This window comes from Pipistrellus kuhlii, unplaced genomic scaffold (genome assembly GCF_014108245.1).
Source record: "Pipistrellus kuhlii isolate mPipKuh1 unplaced genomic scaffold, mPipKuh1.p scaffold_m20_p_3, whole genome shotgun sequence".
NCBI lineage: Eukaryota > Metazoa > Chordata > Mammalia > Chiroptera > Vespertilionidae > Pipistrellus > Pipistrellus kuhlii.
In genome coordinates this window covers 101,469,107-101,496,602 of record NW_023425529.1, presented here as the reverse complement: position 1 = coordinate 101,496,602, position 27,496 = coordinate 101,469,107, and the positions used below count along the sequence as shown (strand labels likewise).

Here is a 27,496-nt window from a genome sequence, read left to right as displayed (position 1 = left end):
AAAGAATAAGGGCTATGATGGATAATGGTGAAGACCTAAGAGAGCAAACTGAATTCAAGAATTATAGGAAGGAAGGAGAGCCTGTGAGGCAGGAATCACAGCAACAGTGCATGTGCAAAGTTCTCATTCTACTCATCAAATGCTCTAGTTTTTTAAATCAAACCATCCTCTGTCCAATCTCCTTTTCAAAATAGTACAATTCTGCTTTTAAATACAAAGTGTGTTTCCAAATCTACACCCATAGTAGCTTTCCTTAAAGGTCACTTATTCTGGTACTCTTTTGAATTAAGGGAAGAAAATTGTATTATTAAGCTGTTAGACCTATTTTGTATAGGCTTTCTGGTGTATTCTATTCTGTTAGAGAATATATGTGTATATAAATATCGATATAGAGAGACTGTTCTGAGATTTTTCGTGTTATTATTTCTTCAGAGCTTGATTTTATAGAAGTATGGAGTGGCCTCTGGCCAACCTCCAAGAGCACCATCATAATCACACTGTGTCTTATGACTCAGACCATTTCAACAGGCCAACATAGATAGCTGGGCGTGGTTACCTTCTCCTGCTGCTGCCCCACCTAGATGACTCAATACTAATCAATCACAAGAAAATACTTACAAGCACCAAAAATGTGTGTGCTGCATAGAGAAATAGAACATACCAAAAACTACTCTCAGTCTTTCCTGAACTTTAACTACTCTTTCATCCCCTGACTCTGAGGTCCTCAAATGCTATTCTTGGCCTTGGCTTGTTTCTCAGTATAGATTACTTTATAAAATCCAGTCCCATGGCATTCTACTAATCAATGTATTGCTGCAAATGAAAAATGTAGGGCACAAAATGATGTGTGCTATCCTATATAATAAAGAGGTAACATGCAAAATAACCCTCACAAGATGGCTGCCTATGACCAGGCCAGCAGGCAGGGCGGTTAGTGAGGGATGACCAAACAACTGAACACCAGGCTGTGAGGGGTGACCAGGCCAGCAGGGGAGGCAGTTGGGGGTGACCAGGCCAGCAGGGGAGAGGTTCAGTTTGGGGCAAACAGGCTGGCAGGGGGGTAGTTGGGGATGATTAGGCTGCCAGGGGAGGGGGTGCAGTGAGGGGTGATCAGGCCAGCAGTGGGAAACAGTTAGGGGCAACCAGGCAGGCAGGCAGGTGGCAGGCAGGCAGGCAGGTAAGCGATTAGGAGCCAGTGGTCCAGGATTGTGAGAGGGATATCATCACCACCCCTAACATTCTTGATGTGGCTTTTTCTTTAATTCCCTAGTTGTAGGATTTCCATTCAGCTAGATTTCAGGTGGTTATGGTTGTTCTGTATTGTAGTTGTAATTTTGACCTGGTGTTGGAGGTGACCAATACAGCATTTACTTATGTCACTATTTTGACAGGACATCTGGGCACTTTTGATATATTGATAGAAGAATCTACAATAATATTATGGTGAATTCAAACCCTGTCCACCCATGACATCTTCGGAGATGATACACTCATTTTTTTTTCCTTTTCTGAACTCTTAATGAGTTTGAAGTGACATTAGAGGGTTGTGAGTTCAGGAAATGGATTAGGAGCCTAGAGAAACCCACTGAGCTGGAGGAAGGGAATTTGGAAAATTTACAATAGAGGCCATAGTGAGAACAAAAGTTGTGGGTAAGCTCTACAAGGAGACACCTGACCAAATACAAGAAGGCAGAGAGAGAGAAGCTAGTGCAATGCCAACATTTACAAAGCACAGGCTGAGCCAGTGAGACCAAACAGCAGGCCAAGGTGAGAGATCAAGAGAGAATAATTACATCCAACCTTCCTTTCTCTCAAATAGACTGAACAACAATCCTAAAAGCACTGACAGGTAGTTTACAATCATCTGAAGCCACTGCCCTGCATTTAGGTTTTCCTATTCCTACTCAGGATATTTGTCACAGTTTCTTTATAAAGTGCATTTTTTTTTCAGTGTGCAAATAATAGAAGAAAAGACAACCATAAGATGTTAATATTAATATTTTAAACTGGGAATGGATGGGACAGAAAGAAAGAGAATGTATATGGGGAAATAATATAGCTTAGTAAAGGCTTTTCAATTCCTAGTCTGTGGACAGGAACAGAGTGAGTGGCACCATCTCTGCTCTCTTCAATTGCAAGTCTAGGTGGCAACAGGAAGCTGTTGCTCAATTAGTTCTTGGGAGAGCAAGTTTCTGACACCTTCCCAGATGCCGTTGGTTCTTCCAGGTATAACTCAGTTAATGATAAGATTACATGAAAGGAAATCACTATGCAATTGCAAAAATAAAATATATTTTTAAGAATGATTTCTTAGGATTACAACAGAATGCTTTGCACTCTCCAGCTTTCTTCTTTATAAAGGAAAGTTACACATCTCTAGGCTGTAATTCAATATATCTGCATGAACTGAGAAATAGCAGTCATTACATCATTTCAGACATCGTACCTGGGCAGGTTAATAAAGTACTGCCAAATCTCTTATGATATTAAACTTGCATTGCTGGTTCTTCTTCTTTTGTATTTATTAATAATAATAAACCCAATGAATTGAGCATTCATTAAATGATATTAATATTCCAAACTTTTAAAAAACAGAATGTTTCATTTCACCTTGAATAAAAATTAATTTATGAGATATAATTTTGCAGTTTCTACACATTGTGTATAAAACTTCTAAAGGGACCTGTATGTAGTAGAAAGCATATGAAATTTAGTAAAGATCTGGGTTCAAATACCAACCAGTGTCTTTAGAGGCTCAGTGCACAAATCCGTGCACCTTGACAGGAACTGTGGGCTGCAAGGCTGCCATGAGTACAGGGGCAGGTCTCTACCCATACTCTGTGCCCTCACCTGGCCCCTCCTGCAACGGGCCTGGTCCCCTGTCTGCTGGCAGGCCCACTTCTGCCTCCACTGCTCCCACACTTGGATGGCATCAGTCCTGTTTGTACCCGCTTGTTGGCGAGGAGTGATTGGGGCTGGCGCCAGCAGTGGGTATGAGCGGGGCCAGTGCCGTCAGTGGGTGCAAGTGGTGGCTGCTGCCGCGATCACTCCTCAGGAGCAGGGGGAGATGGAGAAGCCCTCAAGGTTGATCAGGGCTTACAGCACCACTTGCACCTGCTGATAGTGCCAAGTGATAAGGAGCAGTGCTAGATGCTGGCAGTGAGTGCGAGCAACAACTCTGGTGCCAGCTGTGGGCACAAGAGGGGCCAGCTCCGGCAAAGGGTGCAAGCAGGGCTGTCACCAGCAGCAGGTGTGAGAGGCATCTGCCGGCACTGATCACCCCTCAGGAGCAGGGGGAGGTGGAGAAGCCATCAGGGGCAATCAGGGCTGGGAGCTGTGCTGCTCACACCCTCTGCCAGTGCTGAGCGATTGGGGCCAGCACTGGGCACCAGCATCAGGTGCAAGTGGAGGCTCCAGTGCCCAGGCTGTGGGTGCAAGTGGGCCAGCAATGGTAGCAGGTGGGAGCAACAGGCAGGACCACAGCGTGTGGGAGCAAAGAGCTTTCAGTAACTACCAGAGGCTTTCCCTGATGACAGTGACTAGTACCCCATGTTGGTTTGGTGCCCCCACTTACCTGCTCCACCATCCCACCATGGCTGATGCCTTCCATGTTCCAAGCTCTGCAGCATGGTGCTAACACCACCATGATTCACAGCACACATCCTAGTGACTAGTTGTGCAGTTGTTCTGCTGTTTGGTCTATTTGCATATTAGGGTTTTATATATATAGACTAGAGGCCTGGTGCATTAAATTTGTGCATGGGGGGATGGGGATTGTGTACCTCAGCCCAGCCTGCACCCTCTCCAATCTGAGACCCCTCAAGGGATGTCCAACTGCATGTTTAGCAATCAGGCCTAAATAGGCAGTCGGACATTGCTCTCACAATCCAGGACTGCTGGCCCCCAACTGCTTGCCTGCCTGTGTGATTGCCCCTAACTACTTCTGCCTGCCAGCCTGATTACCCTCTAACTGTCCTCCCTTGCCAGCCTGGTCACCCCTAATTGCCCTTTCCTGCAGTCCTGCCCCCCCCCCCCAACTGCCCTCCCTTGACGGCCTGATCACCCACAACTGCCTCCCCTGATGACCATCTTGTGGCGGCCATCTTGTGTTCACATGGGGACAGCCATCTTTGGCCACATGGGGGTAGCCATCTCATGTGTTGGAGTGATGGTCAATTTTCATATTACCTCTTTATTATATAGGATACTCTTGGGCAGTCTGCTTAACATGTCTGAGGCACCACTGGCAAGGCTCAGTGGTTGGGTATTAACCTATGAATCAGGAGTTCATGGCTTGGATCCCAGTCAGGGGACATGCCTGAGTTGCAGGTTTGATCCCCAGTGTGGGCATTCAGGAAGCAGATCAATGATTCTCTGTCATCCTTGATGTTTCTATCTCTATTTCCTCTCTTCCTGTCTGAAATCAATAAAAAATATATTTGAAAAAAGCATGTCTGAGTTTGTTTCCTTATTTGGAAAATAAAGATGGACAATATCTATGTCATACCATTATTTTGTATATTAAGTCATACAATGGAAGTTGTTTGAAAATGTATGTTTTAGCCGAAACCGGTTTGGCTCAGTGGTAGAGCGTCGGTCTGCGGACTGAAGGGTCCCAGGTTCGATTCCGGCCAAGGGCATGTACATTGGTTGCGGGCACATCCCCAGTAGGGGGTGTGCAAGAGGCAGCTGGTCGATGTTTCTCTCTCATCAACGGTTCAAGCTCTCTATCTCTCTCCCTTCCTCTCTGTAAAAAATCAATAAAATATATATTTTTTAAAAAGAAAATGTACGTTTTAATTATATTTATGTTTCATCACTTCTAGCTTGACATCACTCATTTCTTTATTCATTTAGTAACTATATATATATGTGTGTGTGTGTGTATGTATATATATGTATATATATACACAAATGTATATATATTTAGTATAAACCAATATAATAAAAGACTAATATGCAAATAGACCGAATGGCTGAATGATCATTGGAGTAACTGGTTGCTATGATATGCACTGACCACCAGGGGGCAGATGTTCAAAGTAGGAGCTGTCCCCAGCCCAAGGCCCCAAGCAGGCCAAGGTGGGTGCAAGGGAGGGAGGGGGGAGAGAGGCGCCGGGAAGGGGGGGGGGGGCAATTGCCCTGCTGGTCACCCCACAGAGGGAGGCAACTGGCAGTGGCGGCAGGGGGTGGGGTTGGCTAGTGAGTGGGCAGTGGCGAGGGGCAGGGCTGGCCAGCAAGTGGGCTGGCACCACTCCCCAATGGCATCCCACAGAGGGAGGCAACCAGCAGCCATGGCAGGGGATGGGACTAGTGAGCTAGCAGTACCAGACCAGCCAAGGTGGATGCCAGCAGTCTCCCCCCACCAGTCACCCCCCAGGTTGGCCCTGATCGCTGCCAGGCCTAGAGACCCTACCCATGCCCGAATTTCATTTATCGGGCCTCTAGTATGTGTGTGTGTGTGTGTGTGTGTGTGTGTGTGTGTGTATGCGCGCGCGCGCGTATCCTTTTAGACTGTGGAATACAAAATTAAAGTATAAAGGGTCAGCAGTTTGAAAAAATGTGGCAGGCTCAGAGAAGTGAGAAATGAGACCTAAGGGGGCACCAAGCCCTGGTCTCAACATAGATGAAAGCAACTTAATAGGTAAGATATTATTTATGCTATGCTTTACTTGCATGTGGATAATCTTGTAAAGCTCTATGTAAAAGGAAAGAAAATGATATGATTCTTTCAACCACTGGAAAACAATGACATTGCTATGAGAAAAAATATTTTTACAGGATTTATCTACTAATGAATATGCAATGCAGTTCTTATTAGATAAATGGTTAGTCTTTTTCTTTAGAAAGTTATGCTTGACATATTTCATGAAATATCCATGTTTTGCTTTACAAAATATACATAAAAGCTAAAATAACATTTAAGCAACCAAACATTTTTTACTGTTTACCTTCTGGTTTCCCTTGCTTTGGACTATAATATCTGAGGTTCCATATTTAAGTCTATGAATTTATTAAAGAGAAACAACTTATTTTGCCCTAAGGAGAAATTCCTATGTGTTTTTTTTTGTTTTGTTTTGTTTTGTTTCTCCAAATGGCAATAATGGATTCTAGATGCCTTGTAGCTGGGAAGATATTCTGTCAAATCCCTTGTCAAAGGCATTTTTTTTTTCACCCTTAAATTCCTGTCTTAGGAAAGTATCCCTATGCCTCAACTCCTCCTCCTCTCCTTTTCAGCCCTTTCCCCCTTCCCTCCCCATCCTCCCATTTTCCAAGATTATATATTTCAGCATCTGTGCTTGACTCAGGTGCAGGGAAAGGTCAAGAGATGTTATCATTAAAAGAAGAATATGAGAAATAGTTTCAATGCTTTTGGCATGCATACTTTCTGATATATGTTATATACTTCTGCTATGTGGACTTGTTCCAAATGAGTCCGTTTAGATGGCTACACTAATTTTTTAAGAGTAGGCATGTGGCAAATCAAAACAAACAAAAATTCTGCTGGGTAAGTATGTAAATACTCGTTATTGGACTCAGTGGTAAAATTTATTGTGGAACATTTCATTCAGATAAAAGTAACAACAAAATTTATAATAATTATAAATTCTATGAGAAGTGATCCATTTGTTCAGCAAGATTTATTAGAATTCTACTGAAAGTTTTTTTCTTAGTACTTTCCTTGCCAATTGCAGCGAGTTCCCTAATGTATAGATGTTAGTTAACAGAATTGAAATTGTGAACCAAACCAGATGATTTCCTTTTAATCTCCTGGTAAAATGGCTAACTCTGCTGTTGGATATTTTCAAAACACTAGATTATTGGAGAACATGCGCAAGTGAAAACTGTGTAAGTGTCCAGTAAAAATGAGTATAATATAAAGTGTTGCCCTGACCAGTGTGGGCATTGTCCTGTGCACAAAAGATTGCTGGTTCAATTCCAGGTCAGGATACTTGCGGTTTCTGGTGTGATCCCCGATTGGGTGCATGCAAGAGGCAGCCAATTGATGTTTTGTTCTCACATCAATGCTTCTCTTTTTCAATCTCTCTTCTTTTCTCTCTCTCTAAAAGGTCAATAAAAATATAAAAAATAAAATGTTATTGCTGAGAAGACTTTTTAAAAACTTATAAGTGCATTGCCCTACATATCCAGTGGGATTTTATTTGTGTGGTTTTTTTGTTATTGTTGTTTTAGAAAAGCAGGCATTTAAAATTAAGAATTTGCTATCCCAGTGAAAATTTTCATTATGATGTAATATGAATAAATGCTTATTTTATTAATTTAAAAATTCACATGAACACAATAAATGGATGCCAACAACTGCATTGATTATAACCATTTTTATGTCCTTTAGGCATCCTGATTTGGGATCAGTAATCTGAGAACCTTTTCTTACAATCTGCTTTGGCTTCATGTTAAATATTTTCGAATATGCCGCTGCTGATCCTTGGCAGAGCATCCTTCCCTCCTTCCCATCCTGATAATCTCCTATTATGCATTCCAGAACAAACTTTCTAAATTCTCACTTTTATCTAATTTGTTGCTTTCCATGATACTCCACAGCAAATTTTCAGCTATCAGGTAGCTGAATTCTAACCAAGGACATCCAAGTTGGTGTCCTCTAACATAAGCTTGCATTGCTGCTTTATACCTAATAATTGAGATGCTGAAAACAATAGTTGTGTCTTTTATAATCATAGCTCCTGGTAGTATACTCTGTGTAGAAGTCACACAACTAGGAGATGTATGCAGCAAAGAATCAGGGTTTTCCTAAATGAACCTAACCACAGCACCAGTACACATTGCTTCTCTCTCTCTCCAGCCAAGCTACACTCATCTCTTCTCAGATGCCTTCTACAAGTGATCCTTGCTGCTAGAAATTTTTTTCTCTCACTATTCTTTCAGCATTTATAAACTCAGTTTATAGATCATTAATTTGTAATTTTAGGTGAATTTTGTTATTTTTAAAAATATTATCAAAACTATGAATTTTATGCATCAGGTTATATTTTCACTTAATTATAAAAAAAAGAGACTGAGTTCTCTCTTTTTATTTTTTAATTTCTATAACCTGTAAACAAAAGTATGTGCAAAATAAAATAGGTGTTTGGCAGATACAATTAATTTACCACTCATTAATCATAGTGTTTAGATGAGCATGTGTGCAACTGCCTAACAAATACTACATCTCATTTAGAAATCAACTACATTTACTAATTTTATACTAGTACTCATCATTGTATCTAATATCTTCACCTATGTAACTTTTCAAGTCTGATAATGACGAACAACAAGAGTGGCTTATATGTCTTCATAATATACACAATGTACAACTAAATAGCCCAGAGTTTTAGTAACGAGTCTTCAAAGCAATGCAACTGGTAAAGTCATGCTTTATATATGTTGTTTATACTGTTCTCCACATAGTTTGAGAAGTTAAACCACCAGAAGTATAATAGAAAATGTATCTCACATTTTCATTACCTAACAATGAATCAGGAATTATATTTTGTATCTTGAAAAGGCATTCTTGCTTCAAACAAAACTTAAAAATTTATATCTACTCATAAAAATTTAAACAAATGCTAGAGTTTAAAAAATGACCTAACAGCTGTTGCTCAGACAGATGTGATGTAAAAGCTAAAGAAACATTATTCAGTTATTCAGGAATAGGACCCGAAAACCCTGCTATTTTGGTACAGAAGAGTTGATTTATTTCCTTGTTTCTAAACCAGGCCTTCCAGAAGTTAGAAAAGAAGAGAGCCATATTGAAAACCTAAATTAATACATGCAATGAAATGTAAGATAGTTCATATTTCTATTAATATGAACTAATATACCAATTTCTGAAAGATATACAGGCTTTTTAGATATTAAAGCAGTTAAAATTGCCATACCATTATGAACAGTCATGTAATTTTCTTATGAGATATAAAACAAAAACAAACACATTCTTTTTTTGTCTTTTTTTCTTTTTCTTTTTTCTTTTCTTTTTTTTTTTTAGAAATAGGGATGAAGATAGAAACCAGGGAAAAACTGTAATATAATAAGAGACCAAATTTGAAGTCCTAATATTTTTTCTTTCAGCCAGAAGATGTGTAGCACCAACCAGAGCCACGTTGGTGCACACACTACAGAATGCGTGAGGAGTTTCCCCAGGATGTGCGGTGCTGTGTGAGCGATGCCCACCACTTTGCCCCTGCTCACTCTCTGTGCTCCAACCACACCAGCTGCTTTCCAATCCTGGCTCTGACTCAAGTGCTTTTCTAATTCTGAGATTTTGCATGTGCTGCTTCCACTGCCTTAAATGCTTTTCCTAATCTTTTCTTCTAAGGAATTTATAATACATCCTACAACTTAGCTCAAATGCTATTCCTCAAGGAAGCATTCATCAACTTTCCAGATGCTGTCAGTCCCCTTGTTACATTCCTATTGCATCACTTCTTCACCTACATTGCACTTTCCATAACTTTTATTAAGTAATTAAATGTGTGATGTGTGGTATAAAATCAATCCACACCCAAGACTGCAAGTTTTATGAGCACTCTTGCTTTTTTGGCAACACCCACAAAACCTAGCAAAGTGCCTTGCTGAAAAGAGCACTCACTATATTAATACATATACTTAACTTCTCCTCTCTCCTGCTTTCCCATTTTCCTATACTTTAAACTTGATTCTCTGGCCTTCAATTAAATTAATGCCTGAGAAGCTGGGCTTTGGCAGAAAGTGGGGCAAGATGTACCTCACACTCAAGAAGAGACCATTGGACTTCACAAAATGGCTCCCATAAGAAATGACCCCTAGGAGTCTGATTTCCAGTCTGTTATTCCCTTTGGTCTGGTTTCACCATCTCCACTGAGAAAAAACAACAGGATCTTCTTACATTTCTTTGGGGAATTTCACAAGTCTATTTCCACAGCTGACAATCACTCTATCTGGACTGAGTAAAATTTTTAACAAAAGTGCAATATTTCACAACAGCTGAAATAATTTTCTGTCAGAGACTTTTAAATTCAAAGTGTGTTTTCTCTGTATGTAAAGGTTTATATGTATAATGTGACATGAATTTAGCACTCAAATATACACAAACAGAAAATATATTTTAATTAATACTAATGATAATAATTACTATTGACTCTAAAGTAAGCAAATCCATATTTGTTTTCATGTGAAGTGTGTTACTTGAGAATATCTGAAAACATTTGCTAAAGAACTGTGTACAGTACAGAGTCTCATCAAAATCCATCTGTCTGAATCTATTAACTGGCTTTCCCCAGCCAGGCATTCCTGAGGCCTGCATAACAAAAGCTCCTTATGCCATTGTGAGGGCTGATACCCAACTTAGAAACTAGGTTAATTTTATCTAGTAATTAAAAGTTCTAAATAGACTTTGTAAATGTGTATATTTATAAACCAGCTATATCAAACACAAAAACAGAAGCTGATGATGAATAGGGAATTAGAGTTTCAGATTCAAAGTCATGGTCATCATCAAGACTGTTGTTATAAAAATCCTACAAAACTTATTCACAAAAACATCTTGAAAATACCCATGTACATTATCAAAGAAAGGGTTATTTAGTGTTTTATCACTTTCTGACCCCCTATTTAACTTAATTACTTTATATTTTTTACTCAATGTTGATGAATAAATATTATGTGATTTTTGTAATTTGTATGTTTTCAAGGGATTAAGATACTATTTAGATTACTAAAATTAAAAACACACACCTCTAGTTTCATCTTTTAAAAAGGTTCAATGTGCCTTATAAGAACACTGATGTGCTAATAAATACTTGCAAATTATAATACTTGCATATGTTGATCTTCTATATCTATGTCAAATTTATCCCTAAAAATTTCCTTTCTGAGAGTGGGTGCTGATACTTCAGTCTCTGCAATAGATGTCATTCCTACAGGCCCTGGATCTGTTTTGCTGCTACTAATTTTTTCTCCCTTGTATATGAAAAGCATATGAGGTGTATCAAAAGCATATGAGGTATATCATATACAAATTTCTTCTCTTTTTAAGAAGTAAACTGGAAGGATTCTGAACCTACACATCAAACAAGTTTGTTAGTATCATAGGCCATTTGTCATTCTCTCTGAAAGCATCATGAGCACAACTGTGCTTTTAGAGCAATGCACACTACTTCCTTCCTACTGATACTGAATAGTGTAGGTGCAACTGAATTCTTATTTCAGCCTTCATCAAACCATCAAAAAGCTAATACATCAGGCCTCAGTTGCTTCAGAAGAAAAAAGGATAAGGGCTTTTCCCAAACACTCTGCTCAACAGTTCTGTCCACAGATACTGCCTAAGTATCTGTGGACAGATACATAGAGAGAGAAAAAAATGAATAAAGACAATAAATATAAAATCCTGGTATAATCTATCATTTTAATCTTTTTTTTTTCACAAAACCTTTTTATGTGAAGTACTTTAAAAGTTTTTATTTTAATCTCCTTCTCTTACACATCCATTATAGGTTGGATTAAACGTTCCAAATGTTACATGTCCACAGGACAGAAAAGGAATGGGGAAAAGGAACCAAAAATGCATAAATAGCCACCTGAATTCATCATCAGTCCTATAAAGTCTTAACAGAGTCTCTTTTATCGACAGCAAAAAAAAAAAGTAAAACTGTGTAATTCATTAACTCATGGCAAATCCAAAGGAGATTTATTCCCACCTTCACCTCCTCCAAAAAGTGCTTTATGTCAATGGGATTTAATAGAAAAGCTTCCTTTCATAACAACTATGAAAACATAGTATGTATGTATAAAATCATTTAATATGGGTAAAATGAATAAACAGGAAATCCCGGCACCCCCACCTGGTATTACTTTAGCTGCTCCATAAGTTGGGAGAATCCTATCAAGTCAGAGCTTTTGTGAGAACTTTTTTAACCACTCAAATGCCCCTTTTGTACACTAAAGTTTTACAAAGAGGTCATCAGGATAAGAAGCTAAATATGAAATGGAATTTTATGTTGTTGTATCTCAAGAAAATAACGTAAACCAGACACAATACCATATGAATTGAGCCCTGTTCTTAAACCAGTCTTTGGTTTTCTTCCAAAGACATTTAGGGAAAGGAAACTATATTTCAATCTTCTGTGATAAAATGGGTTTTTCAAAGTGGATCCCACAGATCAACAGCCTCACAGTTCTCAAGAAAGAATCTTAAAAATGCAAGTTCCTATCCAATATGACTTTCTAATCAGTAGGTTCTCAATGGCATATATTGAAAAAGCACTTGAGGTGATTTTTTTATACTTACATTTTGAGAATTAATTACACACTTTGTCTAAATGCTTTCACATATGGCATATTATTTAGTAGTCCAATAACACTCAAGTGGTGATGTGTATGATTTCATTCACATGTTCATTTTCTAACTAAGCAAAAATAGCTGTGCTTTTCTCCTATCAATGATGCTTAATGGTTGAGTCCATGAGCCTAAGGGAAGATAGCTCTGACTATGAGACTTTGCTTAATTCCTAATTTTCTATAAGAATTAGTTGTATAACATGAAAAATGAATATAATAATGAACTAGGCCTGTTTTAAGTATTAAATACAAATTTGTGTGCCTGGTACATGTTTAGCACTCAAAATGTTACAATAGTTATAATTTTCCTTGAAAAAAAAATGACCCATCTATGATCAAAATATTTCTGCAATCTTAGAATGCTGCATTAGATATGTGATTATAAAGCAACTTTACCATTTAAAAATACCTATAATAGCCACATATCTGCTGTCTCCATTAAAAAATTCTCTTGGAAGACCACATTTATTTCTGAAAACACTGGCTTGCCTGCTTGAAATATTTTCAAAATACTTTTATAAGTACACTTTAAAAGTATGTAGTGGCTCTCTCTAGCCAGGTTGGCTCAGTGAATAGAGTGTCATCGGCCTGCAGACTGAAGGGTCATGGGTTTGATTCTGGTGAAGGGCATATGCCTGGGTTGTGGGCTGGATCCCCAGTAGGGGGCATGCAGGAGGCAGCTGATCAATGATTCTCTTTCATCATTGATATTTCTATCTTTTTCTCCTCCCTTCATCTCCAAAATCAATAAAAAATATATATATTTTTAAAAAGCAGGTAGTGGTTATCTTTGGGTGTTTTTTATAATTAACATGTTATCTCCATAATCAACATGTTAGTTTTATAATTATAAGTAAGTAAATAAAAAATGTAAATGGGAAAAATTGTCCTTTCAAGTATATACCAGTGGTGCCATTTTTATTTTTATTTTTTTCACTTTGAGAATGGATTTACACTTTGAAATAGTTAAGTGTTTTACATTTTTTTAAAATATATATATTTTATTGATTTTTATTACAGAGAGGAAAGGAGAGAGAGAGAGAGCTAGAAACGTCGATGAGAGAGAAACATCGACCAGCTGCCTCTTGCACACCCCCTACCGGGGATATGCCCACAACCAAGGTACATGCCCTTGACCGGAATCGAACCTGGGATCTTTCAGTGCGCAGACCGACGCTCTACCGCTGAGCGAAACCGGTTTTGGCAAGTGTTTTAAAATTTGATGAAAAAGGTTTACTGTTTTCCTTTGGGGATTCACAACTGACATCCAACCCAAAAGGAGTGAGACTCATTTTTTTGTACGGTTCATGAGCTGGCAATTTGCATGAAGGGATTCAAGCATTGGTAGGTTAGGGGGTAGGCCACTAATGACAATATAATTTATATGTATTTCAGTACATTTTTCAAAATCTATCTTATTTTGGTCTAACCATAACTAAACATTACATATTGCTTATTTTTCATATACAGGCTCTCTACAGGCTTTCTTGAATTAGTATACTTAACTTAGTGTGTAGAAATATTTTTCCTACTATAAAGGTATCTATCTATGATTTCTAGATTAAGCAGTAGCCAAGTATAATGATGATAGGGAATGTGATGTGACATTCAGTTTTCTCTATTCCAGGAGTGGTGAGCCAAGGCATTAGGGGTGAGTTAATTAAATGTTTGATCAAATATAGCAGGCCAACTTTTAAGCTGATAATTTTATATGACCCTTGAATGATGTTATAAATATCTAAATGCCCTTGGCAGAAGAAAGGTTCCCCACCCCTGCTTTAACACCAATATATATAGAGAGGCTTGAGGGCTCCTAGACCTGATTTTAATCTTTGCTTTGGAATACTCCCTAGCTCTGTGAGCCTGTGCCAAAAATCATGCACATTTTAGAGTCTAAATGTCTTAATTATAAAATAAGGATATTAATACTACTAAACCTACATGTCATTAGGATGAAATAAAATAATGCATGTAAAGTGCTGAGCACAGTCTCTGGCTCATGGTAAGTGCTCAGTCACTGTAGCTGTTATCAGTTTTGCTGGGTTCTCCATGTTGGGGAGCAATGGCTTCAAGCAGAGTAGAAAATAGTTTAATCTTTTTGAAAGGTTGACCAAGAAAGGGTAAGAGAAACAGGGCTAAGGGATAGATGGGAAGTTTTTTTTAAGTTCTCACTTCCCTTGAGGTCAGAAGTATAGTATTAATATTTCCTACATTCCAGATAGGGAACTTGGCTCATAGCAAGATTTCTAAAAGTGCCAGTAAGTTATCAGTGGAGGTAGGAATCAAATTCAGCATTGTTTTCAGTTGAGTTCTCCAACAGTTCACAGCCTTTCATATGTAGATGATTTGTTATGCAATAATTTAATTCAATGCTTTTCATAAAGAATGCCACAGAGCAGTTGCTTCATGTGGTGACATGTTGTTGCCCTGGTGACATTTAAATAGCCCTCCCTCAGGCGATCACAGATATCTGAGGATTCCAAAGAGCAACTCCATGTGAACAAAAGGGTAAGTGTTACAATGCAGCTGTTCAGTGGAGATTCTCAAGTTGTACACCATGAATTAGTACTTTTCTTCGGACTCTTCCCCCCACCCCACCCTGCTTCTAGTCAGTGTGTTAGATATATAAATCCAGCTTTTCATAAGAGTCTAAGCTTATGCTTAATCAAAGAACTCAACTTTTTTAATGAAAATTTGTAAGACCTTTTAAACTATTGACCTAAAACCATTCTGTATGAATATTAAAGTCAGAAAATTATAACATTTCTTACCAGAATTATAAGAAGTCATAAATTCTTATAAGTTGCTTGAAAGGATTTTATCATATTTATCTCTGTGTTCCCAGAACCTGATAGGTAATATTGCATAAAGTAGTCATTAATAAATGCTTATGAATGAACTAGTAGCCCACTGCATGAAATTCGTGCATGTGGGTGTGTGTTTCTTAGCCTGGCCTGCATCCTCTCCAATCTGAGACTCCTGTGGGATTGGGCCTAAACTGGCAATTAGACAACTCCTTTGCAATCTGAGACTGCTGGCTCCTAACCACTCACCTGCTTGCCTGCTTGATCACCCCTACCCACTCTTCCTGCTGGCCTGATTGCCCCCAACTGCATCCCCTGCCAGCCTGCTCACCTCCAACTGGTCCCCTCTGCCGGTCAAGGACTGTTGGGGACTGGTTGACCTGGCTCCCCTGGCCAGACAGCCTGGCCAGAAAACAAATGTGCCAAGCAGAAGTGAATAACCTTCACTACTTAACTTTTTAATTTTTTATTGTTTACTTTAAAAACTAATTTTTTTTTGAAATCTCTTCTGGAATAGCCGGATCTACCACAGAGACAGCGCCATCTTGAAGGGAAGACTGGCTGTGATCGGAAGGACAGCCTTACCTTCAACTGGGGAGACCTTAGATACCTCCCAGGACCCTACAACTACAATGCCCAGGGACCAGCTGCCTCAGCTTCAAACCCACAAACACCAATACTCTAGCCTCCCTGACCACAGGTGCCTAAAAAGTCTGTCCATGGGGAGATAAAGGGGTGCTGAATACTCAGATGGACCCTGAACTTTCTCACAGAACAGATAGAAGGAACAGCTGAATCAAACAACATCCACTTGGAATTGGTGAATTAAACACAGCTGGTGAGGCAATCTGTGGATGAAAAGGTCAGATATTGCCTATAGCAGTGTTTCCCAACCTTCTCTCATGATGAGAATCACCTGGTGGAGTTGTTAAAACACAGATTCCTGAATCCCAACTAAGAAGTGCTAAACTAGAACTTTTGAGAACATATAGGTAAAATTGCATACCTAACTTAGTGCTCTGTATATAAAATCTGTCTTAGAGCACTAGTTAAGTATACAATTTTACCTATATGTTCCCAAAAATTCTAGTTTAGCACTTCTTAGTTGGGATTCAGGAATCTGTGTTTTAACAACTCCACCAGGTGATTCTCATCATGAGAGAAGGTTGGGAAACACTGGCCTATAGGAAGGTGACATCTGGGATTCAGGAAGGGAGAAACACACACAGCAAGGACTAGAGTCTCAGAGGGAGACTGAGCCCCACAATATCTGTGGCCATTGGGATCAGTGTAGCCCTCAAATGTGAAAGGGAACCCCAAGGTTGCTGGCAGAAGAGGGTCCATAACTGGGCTGGGCCCAGAAAGGCAGCCTGAAGTTCTATACTGCTTGCACAGTGCCAGGGGGAAAGAGTCGGCACGGTTCTTTTTACCTTCTTACTTTGTACCTCCTTACTTTTAAAATAAGCTCTTTCAATTAAAAATACTCACCAAGACGGCAGGGGAAAGTTGATTTTCTGGAAACTGGGGATCAGAATAAGGAGAGACAAGCAGGAAAACAACTCTGAGGCAGTCTGTCCCTCCAACCCAGAATTAAGTGTGACAGGGGGAAAAAACTTAAACACTGGGTAAAGGGGCCATTTACTCATAGATATTAATACAAAAACACTGCCACCCATAGATTGTGTCAGAAATTGACTCTTGTGTAAGTACAACTGAAGGCAGGCTGAGAACCAAAGCGAGCAGAGAGATCCCAATTGCTTGAAAACAAGGTTGTGGCTTATGACACAGATAAGTGGTGGATCACAGGGAACTTCAATACTGTGATGACTACCTGATAGAAAACAAATGTGCCAAGCAGAAGTGAATAACCTTCACTACTTAACTTTTTAATTTTTTATTGTTTACTTAAAAAACTAATTTTTTTTCTCACTTGCTTTTACTTATATGATTATTTTACTAGAGGCCCCATGCACAAAATTGATGCACGGGGGTGTGTCTCCCTCAGTCCAGTTTGTACCGTCTCCAAACTGAGACCCCTCACAATCCAGGACTGCTGGCTCCTAACTACTCACATGCTTGCCTGCCTGATTTCTCCTAACTGCTTCTGCCTGCCAGCCTGATCAACCCCTAAGCACTCCCCTGCAAGCCTGATCAAAGCCTAACTGCTCCCCTACCAGACCGATTGCCCCTAACTGCCCTCCCCCAACTGCCCACCCGCCCTGTTAGCAAGGTCAATCCTAACTGTCCTCCACTGCCAGCCTGGTGACCCCTAACTGTCCTCCCCTGCAGGACAGGTTGCCCCAACTGCCTTCCCCTGCTGACCTGGTCCCCAACAACTGCCCTCCCCTGAAGGCCTGGTCCCCCACCAACTTCCCCCTCCTGCAGGCCTGATTACCCCCAACTGCCCTCTTTGACAACATGGGGATGGCCATTGGGAGTAATGGTCAATTTGCATATTACCTCTTTATTATATAGAATTTTTATTTTAATTAATATTACTACTGTTATTTTACCTTTGTTTAAAGTTTTACTTTATTTTACTTATTCCTTATTTTATTTTATTTTGAGATTAGTGTTCTACATTTTATTATTTTTCTTTTCTTTTAGCATTATTTTATTCTATCTCAAATTTTCCTTGATGCCAAGACTTTCTTCCTCACTTTCCACCTTTTTCATCCTGTTTCTCTTACCCTGTTCCTGCTCTAGTTTTTCTCTATTCTTTCTTTTTACTCCCTGTTAAAAATTGATCTTACTCATATATCTAATATCATATATCTACCCTGCTCCAAGTCCATGCACACTTCTCTCTTCTCTTGCTTCACTATCAATTTTTCTTCTTTTCCCCCTTTTCTTTCTTTCTGTCATCTTGTTGTTGTTCGTTTTTGATTTTCCCTTTTTTTCTTCTGTTTTTCCAATCCTCATTTATTCTTTCCTTCTACTACCATGTTTCCCCAAAATAAGACATCCTCTGAAAATAAGACCTAGGGCATGGAAAGATAAGACATCCCCTGAAAATAAGACCTAGTGCAACTTTGGGAGAAAAACTTAATATAAGACACTGTCTTATTTTCGAGGAAACAGGGTAATAGCTTAATTAATTTCAATCACCAACTCAGGCTTATCCACTCTCTTCTTATTTTCCAATAAGAGATGAATACATAGATAGATAGATAAATAGACAGATTAAAGAGAGGAAAAGTTTATATATATATATATATATATATATATATATATATATATATATATATATAATATATGTATATTTGTAACATATATATATTTGTTATATATATACACACACACACATACACACACATATATGTATACATATATATTTCTTTTTTGTATTTTGTTTTTTACTTTTCTTCTTATATACTCATTCTCTTTATGACTCCTCCATACTTAATTGTGGCTATTTTCCCATTCAATCAATTCCTTGACCTTACCTTCTGGAAATAAACTCTGCCTCCTCAGATTCATTTGGGTTTTTGTCATTTGGTTATTTGAATTTTTTTGATTAATTGTTGTTTGCATTCATCTTTGGGTATTTGTTGTTTCCGTTTTTTAGATTAGTTGTTTTTTGAAGTTTTTTCTCCATGTACATATATTTTTTCCCCTTCCTTTTCTTTCTTACATTTTTCCTCTTCTAAGTTTCATTTTTGCACTCTTTTCTATCCCCTAATTCCCTTTTCTTTGGTGGTCACCTTTACTTGGGGTTATTAGTATTTTGAATACATTTGTGTTTGATGGCCTGTGCATTGTGTCTTGTTATGTTGTATTTTGTGCCTTTAAGTCAACACAGGAGAGAGAGAGCTACATAACCATAGACCCTGAGAGAAGCTATCATGGGAAAACAAAGAAACAGCCTGCATATGAAAGAAAAGGAGGAATCACCAGAAAAGAAAGTAAATGAAATGGAGGCAAATAATATGTCAGAAAAAAAATTCAGACCAATAGTCATAAGATCGCTGAAAAGGATGGAAAACAAATTCAATAATATGTCTCAGTACCAGGAGGAAATGAAGAACCAAGAAGAAATGAAAAATTACATCACTGCAATAAAGAACTCAATAGAAAGCATCAACAGTAGACTAAAAGAAGCAGAGGACCACATCAGTGAGCTAGATGATAAGGTAGAAAAAAAATACCCAAGCTGAGCAGCATCTAGAAAAAAATACTCTTAAAAACAGAGAAGAGCCTCAGGGAACATTGTGACACAAAACAAAAAAACAACTGCATAATAGGGTTGCCAGAAGAAGAGGAAACTGAGCAAGGAATAGAAAACCTGTTTGAGGAAATGTTGACAGAAAATATCCCTGATATCAGGAAGAAAAATACTCACATAATTCCAAAAAGCTCACAGAGCTCCAAGCAAGATGAACCCAAAAAGACTGACACCAAGACACATTTTAGTGAAATTGGCAAACACCAACAGCAAGTAAGAATCTTAAAGGCTACCAGGGAGAGACAGAAAGTTAGCTCTAGGGGATCTCCCATCAGACTATCAACTGATTTCTCAACAGAAACACATCAGCCAGAAGAGAATGGAATGAAATATCCAAAGTCATGCAAAGGAAGAATCTGTATCCAAGAATGCTGTACCCAGCAAGACTTTCAATCAAATTTGAGGGTGAAATCAGGAGCTTCACAGACAAAAAAAGGACTAAGGGAGTTTATTATGACCAAACTAGCAATGCAAAAAATGCTAAAGGGTCTGCTGTAAAAAGAAGAAATCGGAAGGGAAGGAGGGACACAGGAATAAAGAATAAAAATGGTAACAAACTTTAAATGTAAATGGATTAAATGCCTCAATCAAAAAACATAGGGTAGATGAGTGGATAAGAAAACATAACCCATATTTCTGCTATCTACAGGAAATCCACCTCAGATAAAAGGACTCACACAGACGGATGGTGAAGGGATGGAAAAAATTTTATCTGGCGAAAGGAAATGACAAAAAACTGGGGTAGAAAAACTTATATCTGACAAATTAAACCTCAAAGTAAAGGCCATAACAAGAGATAAGGAAGGCCACTTCATAATGCTAATGGGAGCAATTCCACAAGAATATATAAGTCTGGTAAACATATATGCACCCAATACAGGAGCACCAAAATACTTAAAAATACTTCTAGAGGATATGAAGGGAGAGATTGACAGAAATACAGTTGGGGACTTTAATACCCCACTAACACCACTGGACAAATCCTCTCAATAAAAACTCAGCAAAGAAAAATCAATCCTAAATGACTCACTAGATTAGATGCAATTAATTAACATCTTCAGAACATTTCACCCCAAAGCCACATAATATACATCCTTCTCAAGTGCACATGGGTCATTTTCAAAGTTAGGTCATATATTGGAACACAGAAAAAGTCTCTTCACATTCAAGAAGATAGAAATCATATCAAGCATCTTCTCAGATCACAATGGCATAAAATTAAAAATCAACTACAATAAAAACAATAAATACACCTGGAGGATAAATAGCATGCTATTAAACCACATGTGTCAAACACAAGGCCCGCGGGCCAAATCCGTCCCGCCAGGCCTTGCAATGTGGCCCGCACCACGCTGTCATCACTGCACTCCGCTGCGTTTCCATCACAATGACAGTTTATGACTGTTCAGTAGACCATTCGGCCCGCAATTTAGGCTGGATTTTAGATTTTGGCCCCTTCTCTGATTGAGTTCGACACCCCTATATTAAACAATGATTGGGTTACCAAAGAGATTAAAGAAGAAATAAAAAGCATCATGGCAACAAATGACAAGGAAAACACAACAATCCAAAATCCATGGAACATAGTGAAAGCAATCTTGAAAGGGAAATTCATATCTCTACAGGCCTACCTCAAAAAAAAAACAAGAAAAAATTGTAATAAAATATCTAACCCTACAACTCAAAGCATTAGAAAGAGAACAATAAGAAATCCCCAGCATAAGCAAAAAGAAGGAAACAATAAAGATCAGAGCAGAAATAGATGACATAGAGAACAAAAAAAATTTACAAAACATCAACAAAAACAAAAACTGTTTCTTTGAAAGGATAAAGAAAATTGATGAACCTCTAGCCAGGCTCACCAAAAAGCAGAGTAAAGACCCAAATAAACAAAGTCAGAAATGAAAGAGGTGAAGTAACAACTGATCCTACAGAAATACAAACAATTACTTAAAAACTAGAGGCCAGGTGCACAAAATTCATGTATGGGTGTCTCCTCAGCCCAGCATACATCCTCTTCAATCTGGGTCCCCTTGGAGGATGTCCGACTGCCGGTTTAGGCCCGATCCTTGGATGGGGCCTAAACCGGCAGTCGGACATCCCTCTCACAATCCTCAACACTGGCTCCTAATCACTCACCTGCCTGCCTTCCTGGTTGCCCCTAAGTGCCTCCCATGCTTGCCTGGTCACCCCTCATTGCCTCTGCATCCTAGCCTAATCACCCCTAACTGCCCCCTGCCAACCTGGTTACCCCTAACTACCCCCTCCCTCCCATCCTGGTCACTCCTAACTGCTCCCCCCTGCCAGCCTGTTCACCCCTCACTGCCCAACTGCTGGCCAGGTCACTGTAGAGAGCCTCATGGGAAGGCACATGGACATTCTTTAAATTATCATCTGAGCCTGAGGCAGTGGCAGAGTCTGTGTCCCTGGTTACACCCCCTCCCCCACAAGAAGGAAGGCGGTGTTATTGAGTTTCTGACTTACTTTTGTCCAGGTGTCAGCAGGAACGGGTCTAGATATGTAAATCCAGTAATGCTAGGGCCTAGTTTGAATGCAAATAAGCTCCTTTGATCCAAAGTTTTGGTGTTACTTCTTGGTATTTTGAGATATAAAAATAAACCTGTTGCATGGTTCAGTGCTTGCTGCCTCTCCATCAGAGAGAATGGCGCCCACCTCGCTCCCAACTTTATGAATCTATTTCTGCCTCTTGGTCTCTTTCTTTCTTCAATTTCTTAATCCCCAGATCCTCCACTCAGGAACCTGTTTCCTTTACCGTGATGGAGATGGAAGTGAAAAAGAGAGAAACACCAACCACAGTCACCCCCAACGAACCCCCCTGCTAACCTGGTTGCACCCAACTGCCCCCCTGCCAGCCTGGTCGCCAGTCACGGCCCCCTGCAGGCCTGGTCACATGAGGATATGTTTCCATAGATTTTTATAGAACTTGGAAGAAAGAGGGAAAGATAGATAGAAACATCAATGTGAGAGCACACTTCGATTGATTGACTCCTGCATAAGCCCTGATCTGGGCCCTGGCCAGGGAGGATCCTGAAACCTAGCTACATGCCCTTGATCAGAATCAAACCCGGACCCTGCGGTCAGCAGGCTGAGGCTCAATCCACTGGGCCAAACCGGCTAGGGCAGGATATGACATTTCTTAGCCCCTCCAGCAGCGGACCTTTGTTTTTCCTCCAGGGGTGAGGTGGAAAAACCCTAGATGACCTTCTTGAATTCTTATTACCTAAGTTACCAAGAACACTGCAAGTGGCTGCAAACAGGGAGCTTAGCCACTGAGGTGTCAGAAAAGGTGTTTCTTTTGAAGCTCATGGGCAGAGGGACCCTGTGTTGTGTCCACTGGGCTGCGGGCATCCTCCCTGCCCAGACTCCCTCCCTCCCTCTGCGGCCAGGGTGTGAGATGCTGTCCTCGTTGCTGGGCGACAACACCAGCATCCCACCCCGGCCGCTATGTGTGTCGCCATCTTTGTGATAAAGTGATGGTTAATTTGGATATTACTCTTTTATTAGAATAGGTTCTCAGGCCATACAAAATTATCAACTTAAGAATTAGCCTGCTATATTTGGTAATAGCACCTTCTCTGCTTACCTCAAAGGACTTCTGTGAGAACCTACAGATTATAAGCCACTGTTATTTCCCTTAATGGAAAAATATTTAACTGGAAAGTGTTACACAAATATTCAGGATCATCATCAATCAACATGATTATTATCATGGGGACCCTGGAATGCCAAAATACTGGTCAGCAACTATCTATTATACCTCATGGTATCTTTGCGGCAATACTAGGCACAGGGTTCTGAAATGGTTCCACATTGTCACTATGACACCATGAACAGTTACCCATTTCTAAGTGTTAGACTGAGATTATGGTGTAGATTCCAGAATCGTAAGGATCTCACAGCTCTTGCAAGAAATGTGGGTTATGCCACTCACAAATTTACACAGCAATAAGTAGTAGTTGTGTGCTTTGAACAAGTTACTTAACCATGCCTTGGTTTCCTCATACATTAAGTGGGAATGGTATTGATACCCAGAATCACTATGTACAATTATGTAGGCTGTGGCCAGCACAGCAAGAAGCCAAAGGGGGCATGGAGGTTGAAATTCAGCCTAGGGTCCACCAACCACAGCCCCTGGGGCTGCATTTGCTTAGAGGGAAGAACTGATTTCTAATGTTTTTTGTTCATGAGCCTCGAGAGGAAGCCTTTTTTCTAAACAAAAACAAGGTACTCTGTGTGCTAACAGTGACATTGGTAGTGCTTGTCCTGAAGTTTGGCCATCAAATGAGAAAAATGTATTAAATCCTTAATACAATGCCTACCGCATAATAGAGACTAATGCAGGGTAGCTGACCATCCTAGCTAATAAGAGATAAATATGCAAATTGACCATCACTCTGCTATACCCACAAGCCACACCCACCAACCAATCAGGAGTGAGTATGCAAATTAACCCAACCAATATGGCTGTAGTCGCAGAGAGAGCAGGAGGGAGGCTTGGCTTTCCCCTGTGATGGAGGAAGCCAAGCTTTCCACACACCCTGGTTAGTTCAGGCCTCCACTTAAGGTTACAAAGTTTCAATTATAGAAGATAAATAAATTCCAACAGAAGTGGTGGCAGCCATGGAGCTGGAGAGAGCAGGAGGCTAGGGTTGCCCTTGGTGATGGAGGAAGCCAAGTTTCTGCAGCCCTGGCCTGCTTTGACCTCCACTTAAAGCTACAAAGTTTCAATTGTAGAAGATAAATATATCCCAGATACCAGAACCTCTGCTTGGGTCACCAGGGGGCATGGCCAGTCTGCAAACCACCACAGGCCCCTTGCCCAGGTCACCCCATGCCCCAAGGGAACCCACACCCTGACCCGGGACATCCTTCAGGGCAAACCAGCTGGTCCCCACCCATGCACCAGGCCTCTATCCTATCTAATAAAAGAGTAATATGAAGATTGACCATCACTCCAACACACAAGATGGCTGCCCCCATGTGGTCAAAGATCCTGCCCCCATGTGGACATAAGATGGCCACCTCGCCAGCAGGGGAGGACAGTTGGGAGGGACCAGGCCTGCATGGGAGGGCATTTGGGGTCAATCAAGCCTGCAGGGGAGGGCAGTTAGGGGTGACCAGACATGCAGAGAGGGGCAAACAGGCTGGCAGGGGAGCAGTTAGACATCAATTAGGCTGGCAGGGGAGTGGTTAGGGGGTGAACAGGCTGGCAAGCAGAAGCAGTTAGGGGAAATCAGGAAGGCAGGCAGGCAAGCAGTTGGGAGCCAGCAGTCTTGGATTGTGAGAGGGATGTCCGACTGCCTGTTTAGGCCTGATCCCATTGTGCAAGCTGAGCTGAGGGATACCACCCCGGCCCCCATGTAGGAATTTTGTGCACTGGGCCTCTAGTATTATAATAATTATTAATTCATTCACTCAACAAGCATTCATTGTGCACCTTCTGTATCTCAACTTCTATGCTAGGGCAACTGGACTGTCCACAGTGAATAAGACATCCTTTCCCTACAAGAGATTATGACCTAAGCACAAATACAGATACATGAAGAATTCACTATATTTGACTATTGATATAAGAGATCATGTCCAGAGTTTTAGGAAGCGGCTATAGGGTTAAGCCTTGGACTTACCTGTTGGTAAAGCCACAAACAAGTTCCAGCTTAGAGGACACAGCCCTCTTAGCATAATTAAGCTTGACTTTATGAAGCTCCCTAGATCCTCCCTGGATAGCTAATGGGCTGTGGGAGATGCAGCAAATGCTACCAAAACAAGTGAAACTCACAAGAACATTGTAACTATGGTGACCACTACCTTGTTTACCTCCGGCTATAAAATAAAGCCTCAGCTTGCCCTCTGGATCTCTCTCTGTGGCCTTAGCCAGGCACAGGAGATCCACCCAGCCCCAGTTTGTATTTTCTTTAATCCTTCGCCACACCTCGCCCCCCCCCCCCCACCCTCCTCCTCCTCACTGAACAATTGGCTGTGCTGGCCTGGCACATAGAGTGATACCTAGAATTTTAATTTTTTAATTCTGATGACTGTACCATTAAGATTTAATTTGCTCCTACAAATTTACTATCTATAAAGTAAAAGTTGATAGGGCTCTTTGATTAAAGCTGTTTACATATCTAATACTTCTTCTGTGTTCAGAGCTAGGCACACAGAATGGGTTTACCAAGCCACTGTCTCTTGTTTCTTTTTCTATGTGGTCTACCATTAGTGTCCACCTGGGTGCCAGGGCATTGCCGTCAGGCAAGTCTACTTTCTTACAATATGGCCTAGAACCTGCTGACGAGGGACAGAATCTGCTACTTATTTGTATTACTATTCAGAACTATAAATACATTCTTGTTTGAAGTAGCTTAAAAACAAATAACAATTCATATGCTCTTTTTATTTAATTACCCAGAAAAAAAACTTTGCATTAAATAATGAACTTAACTTTCAAACAAAGGAAAATGTCTTTTTTTTACATTATTAAATGAGACTATCTATGCACAACTTCCATTAGAAGAAGGATATTTAATCTAAGGTATGTAATTTCTGAGACTAATCTCTGGTCAATTTTTGTGTTCTTCACCAAAAGAGATGGATGTAATAACAAAATAAAATGTTGGCAAATATGTACTGGAAATCCCTGGTGATAAATAATAGGTTTTATTACTACTTCTTCTAATTTCATTTTCTGAGTAAGTACCCCTAAGTAAAGCCTACACAGGAAATGTCTTTAATGATTTTCATAGCAGTTGTTTAATAAAATTAATCTATTATGGCTATTGCAAATAAATTTTTAATTAAGAAACAGCTTAATTAAGTTTTCAAAACAAGCTTGAATCTGAAAATCTAGCCTTCCAAAAATTGTAATTTGTCCCAATCTCCTATTATATGTAAGCACTGCAATACTTGAAAAAAGAAAGAAAATATTTGCTTCAATATATGTAATTATAGCTCTGTAAACAGCAATAGTAGTGTTATTGCCTTATTTCATAAAGATGCTGTCAAAATCAATAAACAATACAATAAAACAAACACACTTTCTTTCTTAGGGGATCACCTTCCCCAAGAGCAAGGGAAACAGAGAACCTGAATTATACATTGTAGATGCTCAAGGTCCCTTTCAGATCTAATATCCTGTGATTTTACACATTACTTTTATCTAACTTAATTAACCAATGAAATTGAACTTACGAATCAAGGCATGATTCTACAAGAGGCTGGATGAAGGCCCAGCTATATCATTTTCCAGGCCTAGAACAAAATAAAAAATATGAGCTTTCCATTTAATAATTATTAATAACTAGAAGCCCAGTGCACAAATTTGTGCACAGGTGGGGTCACTCAGCCTGGCTAGTGATTGGAACCCACCTTGCCCAGTCCCGATTGGGTCAATTGGGGCCAGGAGGTTGGCCAGCCACCCTGATTGGGGCTGGCCGGCTGGGGGTAGGGGCCACAGGAGGTTGGTGGGCCACAGGAGGTTGGCTGTAGGAGTGCACTGACCACCAGGGGGCAGCTCCTGCATTGAACATTGCCCCCTGGTGTTCAATGCACATCATAGCCACCAGTTGACCAGTTGTAACAGTCACTTAGTCTTTTATCTATATAAATATCAAGATGGTAACAACAGAATTAAACCAAGTGCAGGACCCTTCTGAACCCTGTCTGAGTGTGGTATAGCTCAAAAACTGTTGAGATGCTATAGGTTTTTGCAGGTCCTGGACTCCTAGCTTTTCCCCCTTCCTTCTTCCTTCTCCAATTCTGCAGATGTAGTGCTACTAGTAAATAAAAGAAAGTACCTGTCATAAGTTGCTGCTTTTGATAAAGGCTACGTAACCAAAGCTGCATGGGGAATGACACTGGTAGGTATATTTTTGAGATTCTTACTTTTCTCTGTCAGAACATCCTATAAAATGCACACAGAAAGGATACTTCTAGGAAAAGACTTAGGACATTTAGTTTCCTTTGGCATGGCCTTGTTTTATAGACTCTCTAGACACTGGTGCATGAATTCACGAATTCGTGCACCCGTGGAGTCGCTTGGCCTAGCCTGTGGGACGCCAAAACCAGCTCTCTGACATCCCCTTGAGGGGATGTCAGAGGGTACTGGCTAGGCCAAGGG

The 27,496-nt window shown here is 40.0% G+C and overlaps 1 protein-coding gene and 1 long non-coding RNA gene across 2 annotated transcripts in view; one reads left to right on the top strand and one right to left on the bottom strand.

The window, feature by feature from the left end:
* The window catches only part of STARD13 (StAR related lipid transfer domain containing 13), a 246,629-nt gene that overhangs the window by 207,062 nt on the left and 12,071 nt on the right, over positions 1–27,496 (bottom strand). The window lies entirely within an intron of this gene.
* On the top strand, positions 5,552–25,182 carry LOC118728614. Its single transcript, XR_004990944.2, has 3 exons — positions 5,552–5,562; positions 12,960–12,972; positions 24,973–25,182. It is a non-coding gene; the product is annotated as an uncharacterized LOC118728614 (long non-coding RNA).